The sequence below is a fragment of the Vulpes vulpes genome, chromosome 5 (genome assembly GCF_048418805.1).
Source record: "Vulpes vulpes isolate BD-2025 chromosome 5, VulVul3, whole genome shotgun sequence".
Taxonomy (NCBI): Eukaryota; Metazoa; Chordata; class Mammalia; order Carnivora; family Canidae; genus Vulpes; species Vulpes vulpes.
The window spans coordinates 93,367,180-93,389,053 of NC_132784.1; the positions used below are offsets into that span (position 1 = coordinate 93,367,180).

A 21,874-nucleotide genomic window follows, 5' to 3' on the forward strand; every position below is an offset into this window, starting at 1 on the left:
AGCCAGTCCGCGACCGGGACCAGCACGTGCAGATCTGGCCGCCGGCCTGTCCCGGTCCGGGCTGAGCCGAGCCCCGCCCAGCCGGGACCAGCCCGGGAAGGGAGCCGTCGCGTTCTCCCCCAGGTACTCCTCCCGCCGCTTGCTCTCCTGCAACAGAAGGAGCTTCCTTGCAGCTAACTCCGTCCCTCTCTCTGAAGTTAAAAGCCGAATTTCAGCTTTTTTGTCTCCTTAAGGGTGTGTGTCGGGAAGAGGGAGTGATGCGCTGCCAGTGAAACGCTCCTTTGTCAGCCGTTGAGCACAGTCCCAGCAGATCGGTGTCTCCAGAATGCCTCTGACAAAAGTGGAACAATGCAGGTGGGAGAAGGAGAACTGGAGGCCCAGGCTGCCCTTGGGATGGGGGAGGCCCAGCGGGGTCTTTTTTCCCTCAAGGGGCTTTATTTGGGTGGAGAGAAATCCAGTGTATGTGCATTCTTGACTTGAATACCACAACATCTCAGGAAGATGCCTTTGAAGGGGAGGACATCCTTGGGTCTGGACCTGGACTGGGCGCTGGGGCACCGGGACCCACCAGGCATGACATGAAGCAAGCCGCATCCGCATCCTAGGCTGCTGGAAGGAGTTGGGCAGGTCGTCTCTAAGGGCACCCGAGCTGGGAGGCCAAGAAGAAAGGGAAGTAGAGAAGGGAGACAGGAACATTGGAGCCCTGGTAGCTGTGGGCCAGAGGGTGCAGGAGAGAGCAGAGAAAAGTTGAGAACTTTCTGAGTCACAAAACAAGTTTAACTTGAAAACTGTCTCAGCCCTCACTCCTGCAACAGGTGACCCTCTAGAGCCCCAATGGCTTTCCCAAGCCTTTGGCATACCCATTGTGTAGCCCACAGGTACGGTCCTGGGTCCCTGAGCAGGTGTCCCCTCTGCCCCAGAAAGGAGGGCAGGAGTCAGAAGGAATTCCAGGTCAGCTGGAAAATTAGAGCGGGAAAGGGTAGATGATGGCATTTTCCAGGCTTGGGAGAGAGCACTGGGAGCAGGAGGGACCCTCCTGCCTCAGAGGAGTAGCAACCCTCCCTGCCCCCTTGACTTCTTGCCAGGAGCTGACATGCCTGATGCCTTGTGACCTGGGAAAGCAGGAGGAGGGGTCAGAGCCAGGAGCAGACAGCGAAGTATGAGCTCCTGGACCCTATTCTGCAGTCTGCTCACCTGAACAGGTAAGTGCAGGTGCCCCTTCTTCACCAAGCCAGGTGGAAGCCCTCTCCAGAGACTGCCTGCCCAGCATAGGGTGCTGCAGGGCTGTCTGTTATGAAGATGCTTCCTCCTTTCTCAACTGGTGTAGCCGTGTCATGGTAACAATAAGTAACTATGACTGATTGTGCCAGCCACTGCTCTACACGCTGTCCGTGTCTTAGCTCATTCCTTCCCTATGACAACTCAAGACACGGGTACAGTTTTGGATAAAGAAACTGAGAGGGGTGCATGGGTAGCTTAGTTGATTATGTATCTGCCTTCTGCCCATGTCATGATCCCAGGGTCCCGGGATGGAGTCCTACATCATCAGTCTGTGCTCAGCAGGGAGCCTGCTTCTCCCTCTCCCTCTCCCTCTGTGCTCTCTTTCTCTCTCAAATAAATAAAATCTTAAAAAAAAAAAAAAAAAGAAAGAAACTGAGACAATCCCTTAGTCCAATGACTCCTCCCCACCCATGCATACCCTTAGTCTCTGGGTGCCAGAAACAAGGCAGAGGCTCACCAGTGACTTCAGAATCTTAGAGAAAGTCCTGACACCCTTACTACTTGTCACAATGCTGGTCCTTCTGCACAAGTAGTGGCTTCTGTAGACCTCAGTTCCCCATTAAGTCTACTAGAGGAAAACCACGGGATCCCTGGGTGGCTCAGCGGTTTAGCGCCTGCCTTCTGTCCAGGGCGTGATCCTGGAGTCCCAGGATCGAGTCCCGCATCAGGCTCCCTGCATGGAGCCTGCTTCTCCCTCTGCCTGTGTCTCTGCCTCTCTCTCTCTCTGTCTCTCTCTCTGTCTCTCATGAATAAATAAATAAACCTTTAAAAAAAATAGAGGAAAACCACTATGTCCCTTTCCTTCCTCTCTGCCCTCACTATAGACACACGTGTGCATGCACACACACACACACACACACACACAGCCTGCTCCCTAGCCACTTCCCATTTATAGGAAATGGGGGATGACGTGAGGAGCAAGGCCATCCTTGGGGAACGGCTAATAGTCTGGCTGGATATTGGAGAAACCAAAGATGCTGGCAAAAGTGCATTAGTAGCTTCTGCTCCAGCCCCCACCTACAGCCCCTTCCCATTATCCCTGGGCTCAGAACAAGCATTATCCTCTTCCTACAGAGATAAGATACCCAACTGGGGCTGGTTAGCCTGGAGGAGGGCTCAGAAGGCAAGAAGGATCTGGCTCCCCTTTGATGTTCCCATCTCCTCCTGCCATCTCCACCATCCAATGACTGGTCCCTTAAGGGCCTCTTCGCTTCTTCCCCTGCCTGCCTCTGGATGAGGGGTGAGCGGTCTGTTTAAGCATAAAAGCCACCAGCAAGGCCACATCCAGGCTGTGAACTGGGAAGGGGGAGGGATGGGTCCCTTGGACATGGTAATTCCACTTACGAGATTTTTCTTGTGGCAAAATAATCAGAGATATATGTATCAGAAGTATGTATAAGGTGTTCATCTCATCATTCTTCACAAGGGTGAAAAACTAGAATATAACTTAACCGGCAGCATAATAGGCCATTGGCGAAGCAAATTGTGGCAAATCCCTATAGTGGAACATTATCCCATCATTAATAATGGTGATAACATAGAAGAATTTCATTTTTATTTTTTTAAGATTTTATTTAGGGGATCCCTGGGTGGCTCGGCAGTTCAGCGCCTGCCTTTGGCCCAGGGCGTGATCCTGGTGTCCTGGGATTGAGTCCTGCGTCGGGCTCCCTGCATGGAGCCTGCTTCTCCCTCTGCCTGTGTCTCTGCCTCTCTCTCTCTCTCTCTCATATGAATAAATAAATAAAATCTAAAAAAAAAAGATTTTATTTATTCGAAAGAGAGAGAGTACTAGCAGGGGAAGGGGCAGGAGAGAGAGAAGCAGGCTCCCCGCTGAGCAGGAAGCCAGACAAGGTTTCAGGGCTCATCCCAGGACTCTGGGATCATGACCTGAGCCTAAGGCAGGTGCTTAACCGACTGAACCACCCAGGTGCCCTTAAAGATTTTATTTTTAGGTAATCTCCACATCCAACATGGGGCTCGAACTCACAATCCCGAAGCCAAGAGCCACACACTCTATCAACTGAGCCAGCCAGGTGTCCCCACATAGAAGAATTTTAATTGATGGGGAAATACTGATGATATATTACCAATGAACATATCGGACTACAAAATAGTACGCACAGTGGGATATACTTTTTTTTTAAATTAGGTATATACAGGGATGCCTGGGTGGCTCAGCGGTTGAGTGACTGCCTTCAGCCCAGGACGTGATCCTGGGGTCCTGGAACTGAGTCCTGAATTGAGCTCCTTGCAGGGAGCCTGCGTCTCCATCTGCCTGTCTCTGCCTCTCTCTGTGTGTCTCTCATGAATAAATAAATAAAATCTTTTTTAAAAATTAGATATATACTAATGCAATGAGCATCTCGGATTGGATCTTGGGTTAGAAAAGAGACCTTAGTGGAAAAACTGGCAGAACCTGAATAAAATCTGCAGGTTAGGGGCGCCTGGGTGGCTCAGTTCTTTAAGCATCTGCCTTTAGCTCAGTCATGATCTCAGGGTCCTGGGATTGAGTCCTGCATCTCCTCAGAGATCCCTGCTCAGCAGGGAGCCTGCTTCTCCCTCTCCCTCTGCCTCCCTCTGCCTCTGCCTGCTGCTCCCCCTGCTTCTGCTCTCTCTCTCTCTCTCTCTGTGTGTCAAATAAATAAATAAAATATTTTTTAAAACATAAATTAAAAACCAAAAAGTGAATACTGGTTTTCTATCATTGGGAAGGGTGATTTTGATCTGGGGAATGCCCCATAGGGAAACTTCTGTATCTCCAAGTTCCCTATATGGATCCGGCATTGCTTTTGTAAATAGAAACACTCAATAAACATCATTTTTTAAAAGGAAAAGAATAAAATAAGATGAAGGAAGGAGAAAGAAGGAGGGATGAGAAACCACCAGGGACCTAAACAGGAAAACCAGCCCCAGGGCCTCCTTACCTGAGAGAGAGGTTTGGGTGAAGAAATGAGATGGAGCAGAATTTGAGAAAAATGAAGAAAGAACTGGAGGGATTATACCCACACACCTGGGCTGTAGTTCCACCACAAACAAAAATTTTGTGGGCACAAATTGAACCCACCGAAAAAAGAAGTGGACAACCACATCTTCCCTCTCAGACCTCAAGCTTGGGAATAACATCAGCTTCTAGTTCCTGAGGTCACTCATGCTCCCCTGAGACTGCCATTGCTAGAAGGTGGAGCCTTGTAATTCCTGGCAAATGCAGCCCCCCATTACACAACAGGGGACGGTCCACTTTGAGAGGCGCCCCACACAAGGAAGGTTTTAAAACCACCACCAAACTTCAAGGGTTTCCTTCAGGAAACTCCCTCTGAACTTGAAAACCAGAAACCCTTCCAAGAAAAGAACTTTCCCCTGGTTTTAAACTTCCTTCTGAGTTCTCCCTCCAGCCTACTTGGGCCCCTTGGGGAACCAGGGGAGAAACCAAAACTGCCTTCAAAGCAGAGAGATCCAGCTGAGCTGGGAGTGCAGAGGTGGAGTAATGTGGAACCCCTCAAGGTGCCTTGCCAACGTGTTGGCTTTTCTGTAGACTTCAGCAAAGTCAGTGTCAAAGAAAAAGGAAGGGCCGACCTAGAGCAAGGAAGGAGTCACAGGAGCCAGATCACAGACAAGTTGACTGAAGGAGCAGGTTCCAAGCAGCTTTAAGCAGGTTAAGTGTGGTGGGGACATTGCAGGGCTTTCACCTGAAAGGTGAAAGGTAAGGGGTGAGCCTGGGTAAGCACAGTAGCCCGCCCCAGCTCTGAGAGCCAGTGAAACCCATCCACTCTCCTCTCAAAGGCCAGACCTGAGTCCCTTAGCCTCCTCTTATTTTAGAGGCATCAGCAGAGTATTGGAGTCAAGAAGCCTAGAACTAGAGCAGGGAAGGCTCAGTTTGAGAAAACCCAACAGGCTGGTCAGGACGGGGTTTGGGTGGGGGTTAGAGGCCCGATGCGACTCCTCCGGGGCAGTGAGGCAGAGGTAAGAAAGGTAATGCTGTCTCCTTCCCCAGACGAGTTTCAGAAGTGAACCAGACAATTTCCCTGTAGGGGCCTAACTGGGAAAGAGACTTGTTACCTGGGCTGGGTTCTAAAACGCCCGGAGCAACAAGGTGATTAGGTTGCTGTGAATGCCAGGGATTCTAGTCGGGGAGCTCAGACCGCCTGAGGTGCCAACTACCAGGTGGGGTTGGAGAAGAGGAGGGACAACCCGCAGGACCCTGGCTCCTGGCTCCCGCCCACCCTGAGCTCTCCCACCAGCTGCTCTCTGAGAGGTTGAATACGAGGTCTCTGAGAGGTTGCATATGAGGTCAGCGGAAGCGTGGGCTCTCCAAGACCCCTCACCAGGTATCCAGTCATTCATCTCTCATTCAACAAGCATTTATTAAATAACAGTTACAAGTCAGGCTTTGTGCTAGGATGTAAAAATTTGTGGCTTTTAAAAAAAGTTATTTTTTAAAAATAATTTTATTTATTTATTTATTTATTTATTTATTTATTTATTTATTTGAGAGAGAGAGAGAGAGAGAACGTGAGCAGGGGAAGGAGCGGAGGGAAAAGGAGAGGAGACTCCAGGATCATGACCTGAGCCAAAGGCAGATGCTTAACTGACTGAACCACCCAGGCACCCCTTTAATTTAATTTAATTATTTTTTAATTTTTATTATTTTTAAAGATGTTATTTATTTATTCATGAGAGGCACAGAGAGAGAGGTAGAGACATAGGCAGAGGGAGAAGCAGGCTCCCTGTGGGGAGCCCAAGTGGGACTCAATCCCAGGACTCCAGGATCATGACCTGATCCAAAGGCAGATGCTCAACCAGTGAGCCACCCGGGCATCCCCCTTTAATTTTATTTTTCATTAATTAATTAATTAATTAATTAACAGAAAGAACACAAGCAGGGGGAGCCAAAGAGGGAGAAGCAGACTCCCCGCTGAGCAGGGAGGCTGGGGGATCTTGAGCCCAAGGCAGATGCTTAACCAACTGAGCCACCCAGCACCCCAAGGATGTAGTAACTTGATGCCTGCAAAGCAAGTCACTTAACCTGGGAGTCTCAATTTTTATGCAGAAAGCTCAAAGCTCGTTGGTAAGAATGCAGGCTGTTGCCTAAGTAAGAGAGAATCTCAGTGCCATTTGTTCATCCTGCCTTACGTGCAGCATCCTACCCCTGATGCCCTGCTAGGGTGGGAAAGAACAGATGAGGCTAGCTCTCTGCCCTCGTACACGGTACAGTCTTCTAGGGAAAGAGAAAATGCTGCAAAGATGTGATTCGGCCACCTATGAGCAAAGCACAAGAACCTCCAGCTTACACACCAACTCCAGGGGTCAAAATGATCCTAGAGTTCAGTGAGCTAAATCCAGGGAAGCCAGGCAGAGCTGACAAGTTCTGAGCTGGGGTTTTGGGGCCAGCATGCTGGTGACAGGGAATGATAATTACTTGGTTCTGTGCTATACTTAACAGCTTACAAAGCACTTTCACAGACATGGGGTTTGATTCTCACAGGTACCTCCAAGGTAAGCTGGTGCCTACTTCCTTTTACAGATGGAGAAACTGAGGTCAAGTAACTCGCCCGAGGTGGCAGAGCAGAAGCAAGTGAGAGCGCGAGGCCTGGCATTTGGGGGTGCTTAGGGCCCTGACTCCCCACTTGGCGGCAGAAGCCAGGGATCGGCTCTGGCCTATGGCTCTGCAGCTCTGCTCAGGTGGTATGTTAGTGCAGGAGCTCCACAGGCCCGGGCAGAGCCCAGACCGGGAGGCCAAGGAGCTCAAAGGGGATTTGGTTGCCGCCTGTGACTCCAGCTCAGAGTGGGGAAAACAGAGAGGTCAAGCAAGGGGCAGGAGGGTGCAGGGGAAGGAGCTCCAGGGAAGGCCTCGTTCCCTTCTCCCTTGGGGCTGACTCTCTGGACTGCAAGGTGAGAATACAAGGAAGACAGCTCAGCCATACCCACGATCAAGGGCTCTAACACAGAGGCGAGGAGAGCCAAATGAGGGGAAACCCTAGAACTGCAGCAAGAGGGGAGGTCAGACTAGAGGAGGGACTTCCTAGGCATCTGAGGTAAGGTATGAAGTCCTAACGTCCTTCCCTAAAGGTCCCCTCAAGCTGAATCCAGAGCAATATAGCGAAGGGATGAGGGATGAGTGAGGTAACCCGAGGCAGGCCCCATCCTGGAGATCTGGTGGGGAGGAATCCTGTGGCCTGGGCAGCTTTGCCTCTTGGAGGAATGACCTGACTGTCCCAGGAGTTGTGGGGAATAGGCTTGGGCTGGAGTGACTTTTGGCAGGATTTCCTACTGTACCTGGATCTGTGTGCGTGTCTGCGGGGTGAGGGGAGCTGATACTAATTTAAGTGGCTATAAAGCCATTCTCACGGTCCTGATGCAATGCTCAAGATAATAAGCAACTGAGTAATTAATAACTAGATTGTGAACTAACCTCTTGCCTCAGGGTATGGTGCCACTTTTGCACAATCCATCCCCAGGCCTACGGGAAAGAGAGGCACAGGCCTGAGCCTAGTTCTGGGCAGGGCCACCAGTCCCCAGACTCTGGAGCCCCAGGAAACAGAAGGAATTGGTAGGAAGGGCCTTCTGCTGGGCTCTAAGTCCAGAAAAGGTATTGAGAACAAGCCATAGAATCTATATTCTAGATTTTGTTTGATTTTTCTTTCCTTCCTTTCTTTTCTTAGCAGGCTCCATGCCCAACATGGGGCTTGAACTCACGGTCCCGAGACCAAGAGTCACATGCTCTACTGAGTGAGCCAGCCAGGCGCCCTTAGTTTTTCTTTCCTCTAATTAATTTCAGAGTCCCTCCCAGGGCTGCCATGTACAGTGGTACCTGTTGTACACTCCCCAGGCACAAGGAGGCAAAGCTTATGGCTGCATCACCCTTCCCCTATGTTGCATGAAGGTGCTGTATGGGCTGGCAGTAGCCCTGGCATCTTCAGTGGACCGGGCTCCGTGCCAGGCTCTGAGGAATACTTCTCACCCCTCCTCCGTTTCAGGTCACTCCTGTCCTCCTTCTCGTATTTTTAATCTCACACCCATACCCAGCATAGGCTCTCTAGAGGCTTGGTGGGTACAAAGATCATGGACTCTGGAGTTAGACAGACTTGGGCTTGCTGGCTAACTGTGCCCTCACTAGCGGTAAACCTGGGGCAAATGATTTAACCTTGCTGAGCCGAGGTGGCCCCTTGCAAAATGGGGATGGTAGTGCCCATCCCACAGGGGTGGGTGAGAACTACAGAGCTCTTAGCTTAGTGCCTGACACAGAGCAGTAAATAATCACTGCCCTGGTCTCCTTCCCCACCCCCATCCCCTGCCTCCTGCCCCCATCTCAGTGCCACTGCCAGGTTCTGTACCCCCCGCCTTGCCAGTCTGTGTGTCTGTCCCTGTTCCCTATTCCATGAAAATAGGAGTCCCTTGCATGTAACTGTCACTGTTTTCAAAACCCTTGCACAGACTCCTCCCATGTGCTCCTGACCTTTCTCAGCACCAGACAGCAAGTGTATCCGTTCTGCATTTATGGGATGAGGACATTGCACTGAAGGGGTGACTTACCAAGGCTAATGTGGCTACAGAGTAGCAGAGCTGGACTAGAACCCACAGCCTACCCAATTTGTGCTAAGCTCCCCAGGGGTCACGTGGGGGTTTCTAGAAATTCACCAACACCTTCCAAGAATAAAAAGAGGGGAGTGGCAGGTGCCACCTGAAATCCACTCTTCCAAAACCTCTCTTCCTCCCTCCCTGCCTAGAGCAGGTAAGAGCAGAAGAGGGCCAGGGACCAGAGGAGCTGTTACTCTAGCCTGGGCAGGAAGCAGACGGCTATCTCCAGCTAACTGCCAGGGCTGGCACCGGAAGGCCGGGCCCTATCAGAGATGCTGAGATCAGACCACACGCAGGGGGCTGCCTGGATGTGAGCCGTTGATAGCATCCCCAGGGCCCCCCAGCTCTGGGACAGCCTTCCCTCCCGTCACTCACATCTCCTAGATTGTATAGTGTCTGAGCCCCCAGCCCTCCTCCTCCTCTGCTCCGGGACATGCTGTGCCTTGGTTATTTCTATGTCTCTCGGCCACTTTGGGCCTGTAGGCTGACTCTGTCCATGTAAGGGGTAGACACAAAGATGGTAGCTCACTTCCATGAATGTTCCCTCCCGGGCTTTATGGTTTTTGTGCTCAGTGCGTCCTTTGGCCCTCACAATGACCTTGGGAGACAGGTATTATTAAAAGAGGGTATTGGGGATCCCTGGGTGGCTCGGTGGTTTATTGCCTGCCTTCAGCCCAGGGCATGATTTTGGAGTCCCGGGGTCGAGTCCCATGTCGGGCTCCCTGCATAGAGCCTGCTTCTCCCTCTGCCTGTGTCTCTGCTTCTCTCTGTGTGTCTCTCATGAATAAATAAATAAAATATATTTTTTAAAAGAGGGTATTATGAACTTGGAGAGGTAGCAGGTGACTCGCTAGGGCTACACAGTTGGAGCCTGGCCCCAGCCCCTAGCCCTCTGACCACGTCTACTTCTAAGGAAGGCCATTTAAGGGGGTGGAAGGCGCTGGGACCGGAGCAAGGGGAGGCAGGATACGTGCTCCGGCTCCGGCTCTGGCTCTGGCTCTGGCTCTACTCCCAGAGAAGTCTTGGTAGGATGGGCCTTTTCTTCCTTAGAGGGCACAGGGCAGTGGGCAGGGGCTCCATGCAGCCTTCCAGACTTCCCAGAGAGATGGAGGGGCACTGGGAAGAGGACGAGGCAGCGATGCAGGGCAGCAGCCCGCTTCTGCACCGAGCCCTTGCCCGCCTTTGCCCGCCCTCTGCTGCCTGCCCACCCCAGCACCCAGCTGCTTCAGGGCCTGAGCCTGTGCATTTGCATTTTGATTCTTCCCCTTCCCCCTGCAGCCTGGGGAACTCACACCCCACCCCCAGGGCCACACAGCTCCTCCTGCACCGGAGGGAGAGCCTCCCAAGGTGATTATAAGCTCCCTGGAGAAAGAGACCTGTCATTAGGGGCAGACTTGCCACTTCCTAGAAGCAGCTAGCTCTCCTGTTTTTGTTCTAAGAATCTACGGGGCTCTCGCAGACCACGGAGCCTGCTGTATGGACCAGGACAAGCTTCCCAGGAGAAAGGGTGCCGAGGGCTCCTCGCCTTTGTCTTTGACAGTTTGCTGTGCCTGAGGTCAAGCCACTGCAACCACCCTACCTCCCACCTTCCAGGAAAAAGCTAAGGGGAGGGGAGGTTAGCTGAACTGCAACAGGGTGGGGGGCTCCTGTGGGGCACTGCTCTGGGGCCTCTCCCCTCAAAGGCTTAGCAGGTGTGCAGCTCCCCTCCGTTTCTCTGGCCAGGGGTGAAGCAGGCCTTCCTGAAGCATGCAGGCAGAGGACCCTGAAAGAGGAGTGGTCCCCAGAGGCCATGCTGTCCTCCTGACTGCCAAACAGCCTCTTAGACAAGCCCTTTCACTTTTTACCATCAGCCGAGGGTCCACACGCTTTTTCTATAAAAGACCAAATAATAAATCTTCTGGGGATCACACTACCGAACTCTGCCCTTGCTAGCACGAAAGCAGCCACAGACGGCTCACACACGAGTGGGCATGTCTCTGTTCTAGTACAACTTTATTTATGGACACTGAAATTTGAATTTCATGCAATTTTCATATGTCATGGAATAATCTATTTTTTTCAACCATGTAAAAATGTAAAAATGCTTCATCACTCGTGGGCCATACAAAACCCAGAGGTGGTCTGGATGTGGCCCACAGATGGTGGTTTTCTGTTTGTTGCATTAGAGTTGCCTTGTGTGTCACCCTCCTTAAATAAAAAGGATGATAAAGTTGATGAAAGGAGTGGAGAATAGATTAGTGTGCACCAGCACCTAGGGGCTATTTTACTGCCTTTGGATAACCATGTGGATTTATTTTTAAACCAGTGCTTATTCCATATCTATTTTGTGCTTTCATGTGATTTTCTCATCCTCACGGCAGCTCTTCTGTTTAACATCTGAGGAAAATTAAATGCAAAGAGATAAAGAGACTTGTTTGGGAATGTGCAGTTAATATACAGTGTTCTGGCTTTTTCCAATGCAACTGGTGACAGGTGACACACGGGTGACAGGACAGGCAACGTCCTCATGTCTTAGAGTGTACATTCTAGCAGGGGAAATACACAGATTCAAAGCTAAATAATTTCAGATGGCTATGAAGGAAGGAAAACAAAATAATGAGTTAGAGGGCCAGTGGGGAGGTTTCGGGGGCGGAGATCAAGAAAGAAAGGACCCAGGGATCCCTGGGTGGCTCAGCGGTTGGGCGCCTGCCTTCGGCCCAGGGCGTGATTCTGGAGTCCTGGGATGGAGTCCCACATCGGGCTCCCTGAGTGGAGCCTGCTTCTCCCTCTGTCTGTCTCTCTGTCTCTCTCTCTCTGTGTCTCTCATGAATAATAATAATTAAAAAAAAAGTTGCCTTTCAAAAAAAAAAAAAGAAAGAAAGAAAGAAAGAAAGAAAGAGAAAGAAGAAAGAAAAAAGAAAGAAAGAAAGAAAAAAAGAAAGAAAGAAAGAAAGAAAGAAGAAAGAAAGAAAGAAAGAAAGAAAGAAAGAAAGAAAGAAAGAAAGAAAGAAAGGACCTTTTGAGGAGGTGACATTTGGCTAGATCCTGAAAACTGAGGAGGAGCTCACCCCAGGAAGATCTGAGAGGAAAGCACTAGAAAAATGGAACAGTAAGTGCAAAAGCCCTGCTGCAGGCAAGTGCCAGGAATGGAAAGAAAGCCAGAGCAAGAGAAGGAGGCAGAGATGGGGTGGGGAAATGAGCAGAAACCAGATGATAAGAATTTGACTTTTGTACAGCAGGAAGACACTACAAAGAGTCAAGCAGAGGAGTGACATGATCTAATTTATGTTTTTAAAGATCACTCTGGAGGTATGGGTTTGCCAAGAAGTATTAATAAATCCAGTGAAAGAAGAAGTTTGAAACAAAACAAGATGCTTTCTGTGACCACTGGAGTAGCATGGAGGGCCTAAATGGGATGGGGGATACACCCAAGGAAAGCTCTGTCTGTACCCTCTCCTGTCTCCCCTATGACCACTGTCTCCCACCACACACACTTGAGGAGACCAGCCCTCTGAAACCCAGAGGGAGACAGGAGAGAGCACTAGCAGAGAGGGCAGGGTGAAGGAGGCATTTGGGAAAACAGTGTTCTCTTGTCCCCTGCCACCCTAGAGACTGGCTTCAAAGGCCAAGAGCTCTTCTCAGCCATGCCACTGAGGTACCAGAGGCAGGACAGGTAGATAAGGACAAGAAACAGGGTGTCAAGAGTCTGCAATCTCCTTCTCTTCCAGAGGAGAGACCCAAATGGAGCTAATCCCAGTTCAAAAGCAACAAGAATGGGAACAAGTAAGAAGGGTAGTGTTTCTTCCTTGCCAGTGGCCAAGGGCTAGGGACAGTCCCATGATGGGATCAAAAGGTTAAGCATCTTTGTCAGATCAAAGGCTCTTGGTTGGGAGGAGGGCCATGCAGGGGCAAGCAGTTTCTGGAAGGCTATGGAGGCATCAAGGACTTTGGCTGCTTTGCGGTTTGGAATTGGAAAGGAGGGGTGGGTTGGTGGACAGTTCACTTGCACTTGGCAGGGAAAGGCTCTTCCCCAGCACAACCCTGTTGCTGTTCCACAGAAGGGCAACCACTGTCCATCTCAGGCCCCAGTGTAGTAAGGAGAAGCACACCTCATAAGCAGAAACAAGCAACATGGCATGTCGAGCCAAGTGGTGGTGGAACGGGTGACTGCTTGGGGCAGAGCCCCGTTGGCCGGGTCCTGCTTTGCGTTGAGGCAATGCCAGGGCCACAGAAGCAGAGACAGGCGGCCTGCATCTAATCCAGGGCACTGCTGAATCCAAGTGCCCCACCTTTGCTCAACACCCCACCCCCCTTCTGTCACTCTTGTGCCTCTATGGGCTTCCTTTACACCAGATTTCTGAAGTCTTTCCTGATTAGCCCAACTTCGATGTCTGTTGCCCCTACTTCCCCTTTGGGAGGGGAGAGAGGAAGGAAACTGACCTTTATTCGGGAGGGTCACTTGGAGTCAAGAAGTCTGTATATACTATTTTATTCATTTCTTTTTTTAATGTTTTTTTTTTAAGATTTATTTATTTACTTATGAGAGAGAGAGAGAGAGAGAGAGAGAAAGGCAGAGACACAGGCAGAGGGAGAAGCAGGCTCCATGCGGGGAGCTCGACATGGGATTCGATCCTGGGACTCCAGGATTGCACCCTGGGCCAAAGGCAGGCACCAAACCACTGAGCCAACCAGGGATCCCCTGTTTTATTCATTTCTTATGAGAAAAATATTTATGTTTCTTTTGCAGATTAGGAAGTGGAGTCTCAGAGAAGTTAAGTACCTTGGCCAGACCACACAGAAAATGTGGTGCTGGCAGGGTTCGAATCGGGTCTGCTTCCAAAGCCCCCTTCTCTTCACCCTTAGTGCTGCCTGGGCATCTCTGTGACTTCCATGTGAATCGGTGCACCCTGTCATATGCTCTTTGTCACCTGGTCTCATTCTCTCCCCCTGTCAACGGAGCCCTACCTTGTGTTTCCCTCCTGTCGTCCCAACAGCTCGATGCTAATGACGACCGTTCATCTTCTGATCAGTCCTTTCTGCAGAGGTGCTCTGACTGTTGGCTGGTTGTTGGAGGTCACCATTATCATGCCCGATCATTCTGGTGTTCTCCTCCATACCTGGAGAGAAGTGCGGTTTGCCCTCAGTCCTTACCAAGGAACACTGACTGAGGATCCACCATGTGCCCACACGATGCTGTCGCTTGATAGAAAACCACTCGATGTTTACATAAAAGCTGGACGTTTGTGTCCAAAGCAGCCTTATCTGTAACAGCCCCCAAACTGGAAGCAACGTAAATGTCCTTCGACAGGTGAATGGCTGAGCAAATCCTGGGATTAACACACCGCAGATTACGACTCAGCACTAGGAAAGAATGAACTATTGACACACGCCACAGCTGGAGCGGAACTTCAGGGATTTTGTGCCCAGAGTAGGCCAAGCCCACAAGTTATCTGCTATATGATTCCTTTCATATGACATCTTCGGGATAAAACTTTAGAAATGGAACACAGCAGAGTGGTTGCCAAGGATCAGGGATGGGCAGTGGGGAACGGGGTGACAGGACCACATGAGGGATCCTGTTCCCTGTGGTGTGGTAGTTGTTTGGAATCTGGATTGCGATGGCTTGGGTGTATGTAGGCAACACAACTGTAGGAAACTAAGCCCGCACACACACACATATGCACATGCACTTGCACACACATGCCAGCGGGTAAGTGAAATGGGCCATCTGCACAGGGTTGGTGGACTGTATCCCGAGTCAACATGCTAGGTAGTGACATGACACTAAGTTTTGCTAGAAGTTACCATTTAGCAAAGTGTATAAGTAATCTCTCTGTATTATTTCTTTTAACCGCATGTGAATTTACAATGATCTCAATTAAAAAAAAAAAAGATTTGAGAGATTTCCTGCCCTCGAGGGCCTCAAGGTCTCTGCTGGGTCCCCTGTTCCTTTTCTCTGCCTCTGTCCAGCTTAGTCCGAACGTGGTTGAGAAGGAACAAACAGTGGCCTGATTGCTCCCAAGCTCCCGGATTTTGCATTTTGGTAATAGAGAATTGGGAGGGGGAGAGGCACCTAGAACCTGGGGGGTAGCCCTGACATCAGAAGAGGCCAGGGAATGGTCTCCAGCCCCGGACCCCCAGGCTCCCCAAGCTCCCCAGGCTCCCCAGTGGAGGATTGCAGAGAGGGCTGAGCAGTGGCGAGGGCTGCCCATCCCTGTCCCCTGCCCCCTCCCTCTCTCCGGAGGAGCCGGGGCGGGGAGGAAAGGTGCCCAGAACCCTCACATCCTGGAACAGGCTTCATGAGTAACCTTTCTGGGGAAGCAGTAGCCCAGCTGCTTCCTGCTCCCCTGGCTGCTCCCTCCGAGGCCCCCTCACCTACGGTCCCACGTGGCACAGTGTTTCTACCACTGCCTCCCAGGGACTAGGCCGCAGAGGGAGGCCCCGGGGGAGGAAGATCCTGCAGTCCTGGCCCGGGCCCTCCGCCAACCTCCCCTGCCTCCCCCGCCCCCCCCCCCCCCCCCCCAGCCAAGCTGGAAGCAGCCAGCCATCTCCAGCAGCTGGACACAGCAGGGGTGGGCCAGCCACACTCCCTCTCACTCCTCAGCAGCAGCTGAGGGGCCAGGGATAAACAACTCCCTTCCTCAGGGACTCTCCGACCCACGGCCACCACCTAATCTCATCCCCTGCTTGGCTCTCCCACGAGGAGCCCTGTCACAGCCATGCCCAGTGGCAGGTTGGGACAGAGGCCTCTGTGGGCCCGGGGAGAGGATCCTGCATGGAGCTCCGGGGCCAGCACCCCTGGGCATGGCAGGGGTGGGCAGGGGGGAGGCTCGGAGGACCGGGCAGCTGCTTCCTTCTTGTCCCTCCCATGACACCCATGACGACGGGGCACCAGGGCCTGGGCGTTCCCAGCCCAGCTGAGAAACTGCTTCCTTTCGCAAAGAGGCATGTAGTTAGCCTGGGGGGATGGAGGACCCTGGAGATGCGGGCATCCCAGCATCCGTTGGCTACCAGAGTAGAGGGAGGGGTGGCAGAGAGGTGAGAAGCCCCCCTTCCAGCCTCCTGCCCTCCAAAACACACAAACACTGGGTCTCCTGCTGCTTCTCTCTGGGACACTTGCCAGGGCCACAATCGAGAAACACCGAGTGCCTTAGAACACCTCTGCCATTGCAGGGGTGGAGGGAGGCAGCCAGAGGCAGAACGCACCCCCCCTCCCCTGAGAGTGGGACTAGTCTCCCTGTTCCACCTTAAAGGTTCACTCTCTACTCACATCAGCCCCCCCAGGCCCCCCTGGGTGCGTACAAGGCTGGCACTTGGAGCCTGTCCACCTGGGTGTGGATGTCAGTTCCAGGCTTCCCCACCACCCAGCACTCCCTCCTCTATGGGGACCTACTGCAGATGAGGGGCTGAGAGATGCAGGGCTGAGGGGGCCTCACACTACTCCCAGCCCCATTAGTGTGGTCCTGGCTCCTATGCGGAACTCCCATGTGAACCGTTTCATGGAGGGAATTGGGTACCTCTGGTGTCCACCCCTATCCCCCCAACCACCACCACCTTATGACGGGGACCTGACGCCCTGGGAGAATGCTGTTCCGAGGCCGACCTGGCCTGTGCCCTTCCCAAATGTTTGGGCATTCCAACACAGCCCCTGTCTGGCTCCATCCACAAATACCAAAATGTACATGAAAAGCCTGTTGTTTGCCAGCTACTTTGTAGGACAAATACAAATAAACAGATAGAGCCTGAAGCAAGGCATTGAGGAGACACAGAGGATGAGGCACCAGGAACGGCTGGGACAAGTAGGCTGGTTGGTTCCCAGCCCTTCCTCTCATCCCCTTGTTCACGCAGATTGCACCATCATCCCACCCTCCAGAGAAAACACAGAGAAATGTAACTTCGCTCGGCCACAAGAATGAAGGCTTTATAGTTCCTGGCTGGGGCTGCTCTGGCTTCTGCTACCGAAGCATTACTAACTTGTCATTCCCCCTGGGGTGGAAATACTACAGGGAGGCCTCCTAAGGCAGTTTCACTTAGGATCCTCACTCCAACTCCAACTGACAGAGAGCAGTCCGAGACAGAGACCAGGGAGGCGAAGTGTCTTGCCAAACGAGGGCCCAGCTGGTTCGTTAGTGGAGGACGAGAATTCAAGCCCAGGGCCCTGATTTTCCATGTGTCTCTCTTTTTATCTGCTCCTTGATGCTTCTACTAGAGGCTGGATATTCTGGAAAGCCAGTGAAGGGAACCAAAATACAATTGATCAGCATTGACCTTAGTTAATAAAAAGGTTGCAAAGTGTCGTTGGGCTATGGGGATCTGAGGTACATGGTTCAAGCATGTTGAGATGTCCGTTCCTTCCTCTGTAAATTAGGGATAGTGGTATTACCTTAGTGGACTGTCCCAAGGACTCAAGGAGAGAAGGCATTGTAAATGTTCAAGATGGTTCCTCGCACGCAAACGCTCAGAACCAGGAGTCATTGTCATTATGAACACATGTCAGAAGAAGTAGACGTGGACAGCCAAAATGAGTTTCCCAGGGTGAGATGGACATTATTAAAAGATGTCACCACGTATATTCTCATCGCTCTGTTCTTGAACATGACCATCTGTGGTTTGCCAAAGACATTTGCAGGGTTCAACTGTCTTTCCAGGAAGAGAATGAAAAAAATCCTCAAAACCAAGGTCTGGAGTCCAATAGCAGGCAGCATCCTTAAGTCACAGGACAAAAAGCAGAGGTGCCAAAGGAGGTCTGTGACAGTGGCATTCATGGAAGGGAAAACAGTCAGTTGCATCTTGGTGACTCTTACAGAGAGATGAAGCATCCAAGAATGAAGGCAATTATTTCCAGGAAAGGCAAATAAGAATGCAGATATAGGATTTCATTGGTGCTGATGGGCCAAATCCCAGAAGGATGCAATAACTGGTCTGTTTTAGTATCATCACGTAGGCCAAGTTGCCTTTGCCATTAAGGAGAAAACGGCAAAGATTTGCTTCTACTAATCCTTTGGCATGATGAGTTGATCCACCAGTGGTTCTCAAATGTCTGTGAGCTCCAGAATCAACTGGAAGGCTTGTGAAAGCCATCCTGTTGGGCCCCACCCCCAGGGTCTCTGCTTCAGTAGATCTGGGATGGTACCAGAGATTCTCTGCATTTTGAACAAGTTCTCAGCTGATGCTGCAGCTGTGAGTCCCAAGCTCATATCTTGAGATCACTGGCTGAAAGCACTTTCCTCTGGGCGGCCAAAGTATATCGAATTGCAGGGACGCCTGGGTGGCTCAGTGGTTGAGAGTCTGCCTTCATCTCAGATCGTGATCCCAGGGTCCTGGGATGGATGAGTCTGGCATCAGGCTCCCTGCGAAGAGCCTGCTTCTCCCTCTGCCTGTGCCTCTCTCTCTCTCTCTCTCTCTCTCTCTCTCTCTGTGTCCCTCATGAATAAATAGATACAATCTTGAAAAAAAAAAAAGGACTTTATGTTGAACGTGATTTGATGAGCACTGGGTGTTATACTACACGTTGGCAAATTGAATTTACATTAAAAAAAAAGAATTTAATGTTGAAAACAGAAGACAACCCCACTCAAGCAAAGAAATCTCTTTTGAAAGTCTTCTTGACAGACCATCAAGTGAGTAGAGCAAAGGGCCTCAAGAGACAGGATTCCTTATTCCTTCACCGTCGAATGCCTTCCTGTTGAGAATCTTGCCTTGTGTGCCTCTCTGTGGCCAAGCTAGTGCTCTCACTGCACAAGAAAGCTGCGAGGGCAATCCTAGTTTACAGCTAAGTTTTCTTAATACCACACGCATAAGAGGGAACAAAAATCCAGTTCTCACGACCTTGAACGCTGACACTTGTCCAAAATGCCTAATGAAGAGGAAGCATGTGTCATGTACTTTAACAGAACTCAGTGATGGTCACTGAGTGGAGAAAAGTAAAAATTCTACTAAAGCCAAAATGACCCGTTCTAGCTCCTTGAGCAAGATAACATGACAGGCGGAACTTTCAACTTCTGAGAATTATCTTATCTATACAAGAAGCACAAGGGATGTTCTTTAAAATCTGATGGAAGAGATTGTTGTAAGATGACAGGCTCCTGACCAGAATGTCAGGATTTATAGCCTGACCGTTACTGAACTTACATAAACCAAAAAAATTTTTTGTTTTTAAAGGCCTCCTCACTCTCTGTTGAGATTGGGTCTTTCTTCTCCAAGGCTGAAGAGAATTTGCGGGGGAGGAGGGAGGCATCTATCTTGTCACTGTAGATTATCTCTGGGGTTCAGTTGCCAAGATGCTCTTCCTCTGTAAAAGGCTCTCCTGATGGGGCTGTCCAAAGAGGTGAGGCTTCCAGGATCCTGAGAACACGGGACGCCTCACTGCGCCACTGAGACAGTTCCGTTGAGGCTCGTGGGTTCTGCCCTGATAATGGCCCAGTGGATGGTTTGGTGGCTTCCTCTTTGGTATTAAACTTGAAAGACCAAAGGCAGAAAACTAGGCTGATTTCATATCCCTGCAAATCGGCCACTGACAAGTGTTTCAAATCAGTTTTCCTGTCCAAACGAGTATTTCTTCATTGAAACATATGTCCTAAACTAGGAGCCCAGTTTGTAACCACTGGATGAAAGGGGTTTTTTCCTATGAGAGGCCGAAGAAACATTAAAGTCCAATCAGTTTTGTGTACTTAAACTACTAAAAACACACTTTTAGCAGGTGCAGTTGACTCGGGAGATGGTGCCACTCTTCCCTCCCTTAAAAGCTGCCCTATATTGTGGGTTGGTTAAAGTTTACCCTTTTGCAAGAGTGTTCTTACTAATAAATAACTCATTTGTACTTCAGGGACAAAGCTAAAAGGATTTCAGTTCTGCAGGAAGGAGCTTTTCACCACCACATACCTTGCCTAGAGGTACATTGCTGCTTTTGTTTGAGGCCTCCAGTGCCAACAGCTGCTAGGGTGCACAGAGAGCTCTTTCCCAGGGGCTGGGTACACACAGCCCCACTTTCTCTTATAGTGTCCTTTGATGCAGAGGAGAGGCAGGCCCTTATTATTCCCCTTATATAAAAAGGAGAAACCAGCATGAGGTGGGCGAGGGGGCAGGTGGGTAGGTGACTTGCTTGAGAGCACCCTGTAAACTGATCTACTTCAGCCACAGGTAACACAAAGGACCACTCATGCTAGAGTGGGCATTACACGCTCTTCTCAACTCTGCTGCTGAACACCTGTTGTACTTTTTTATACTAATCACATACGTTTTCTGGAAGAATCCAATTTTAAATATTTCATGCTTTAGTTCCTTAAACCATAAAAATATCCCAGAAATGCCACTGAGATCCAAACTGTATCTTTGACTGGGTTTTCTATTTGGGAGTAGAGCATAAGTCTTCACTGTACCAATTTTGGGTTGGGGAAATATTCACCATAATTTCCATTGTTAATAAATATTGTTGGCTAAGGGATCTCTAGAAGCAACAGGTGTTCTAGAAACTCCCATTTCTCCTGTCTGGCATTATTAACTTTCTTTATTTCTTCCTTTTCTTTCTTTCTTTCTTTTTCTTTCTTTCTTCCTTCCTTCCTTCCTTCCTTCCTTCCTTCCTTCCTTCCTTCCTTCCTTCCTTTCTTCTTTTTTTTCTTTCTCTTTCTTTCTTTTCTACCTCTATGCCCAGTGTGGGGCTTGAACTCACAACCCCCAGATCAAGAGTCACATGTTCTACTGACCAAGCCGGCCAGCTGCCCGTCCACTGTCTGGCATTATTACCGTGTCTCCACTTAGACTTGATTCTCCCAGAATGGGGCATCTGCTTCTCAGTGACTGCTCAGTGGTGTGATGTCTAGAGAAAAGTGAATGGCCCTTGAACCAAATATTAGGTCTTGTTGCTTCACTGGAGGGCGTGGGGAGAGAATGAGGGAAAGCAAGATGAGACGAGGAATAGCCTGCTTCTTCGATGGCCCAAGACTGGCCCATTGTATAAAGCTTAGAACAACCGATCTCTTTAACGAGGTGCTGTATCTACCCTGCATTCCTTTGCTCACACCAGCACTTCCCTACAATGAAGCTTGGAACCTAAGCCCTGCATTGTTCCAGGTTTACCAGGAAATACTGTTTGTCTTGTACTTGAGCCAGCTGTGTGGCTGTCTATAGAACAGCAGGCTCCCCAACCACTTCTAGGGATACCCGGTTCGTGTATACACAATATTTTTGCCCCAGAAACACTAACCCCCGTAGAAACCATTCATTCACAAAAACAAGAGAAGGAAAAGAGAGATAGTGGTAAATTAGGTCAGAGACAAGAGAAAAAGCAAACAGACAGGGCTTGGAGCTTGTAACTGAGATGTGGCATGCATTAGATATGAAGTTAGGTTACTGAAGCCCCAGATTATGTTCTGAGATCTAAACAGAATGTCAATGGAGTACTCAACTTGAAAAGACAGTCTTGTGAAAGAGCTTTGCTATGACATCATTCTTAAAAACTTCAGAAGTCAGACCGTATTTTATTTTTTAAGATTTTTATTTATTCATTTATTTATGAGAGACACAGAGAGAGGCAGAGATACAGGCAGAGGGAGACGCAGGCTCCCTGTGGGGAGCCCGATGAGGGACTCGATCCCAGGATCTGGGGGTCACACCTTAAGCTGAAGGCAGATGCTCAACCACTGAGCCACCCAGGCGTCCCCAGACCGTATTTTCAAAAGGCATAGTATTTTATTCTGTTAGGGCTGAATTAGTGAACAAGAGAACTGAAGTGAGGGTGCATGTATATCATGGTCTCTATACACTTTTTATTGATGATGGCACCACACGTACTCAGTTCACTGTGGACGGGAATCACTTTTGGCCACATAACCAATCAGCCAGAGCTAGCAAATCAGTAATCTTATCCTAGAAGTTCAGGCCTTCATTGTTCTTGTTCCCATGGTTGGTTCAGCCTTACCTAAACCATCCACCCTCATCTCTTGTAGTCAGACCACTGACCACTTAGAGACTACGACGCTCCTGTTCCTCCCCAAAGTGGGAAGGACTATTATATACACAACAGTCCACATCGGCCAAGGGA

At 50.1% G+C, this 21,874-nt stretch overlaps 1 long non-coding RNA gene across 2 annotated transcripts; it reads left to right on the forward strand.

Annotated features, from left to right (window-relative positions):
• The first annotated feature begins 3 nt into the window (after positions 1 to 3).
• On the forward strand, positions 4 to 13,787 carry LOC112914373 (uncharacterized). Of its 2 annotated transcripts, XR_003233853.2 has the most exons (4): positions 4 to 123; positions 234 to 354; positions 1,086 to 1,202; positions 13,583 to 13,787. It is a non-coding gene; the product is annotated as an uncharacterized lncRNA (long non-coding RNA). The 2 variants fall into 2 exon arrangements; XR_012001772.1 differs by lacking the exons at positions 4 to 123; positions 13,583 to 13,787 and adding an exon at positions 2,356 to 2,490 and having other exon boundaries at positions 231 to 354.
• The last annotated feature ends 8,087 nt before the right edge of the window (positions 13,788 to 21,874 follow it).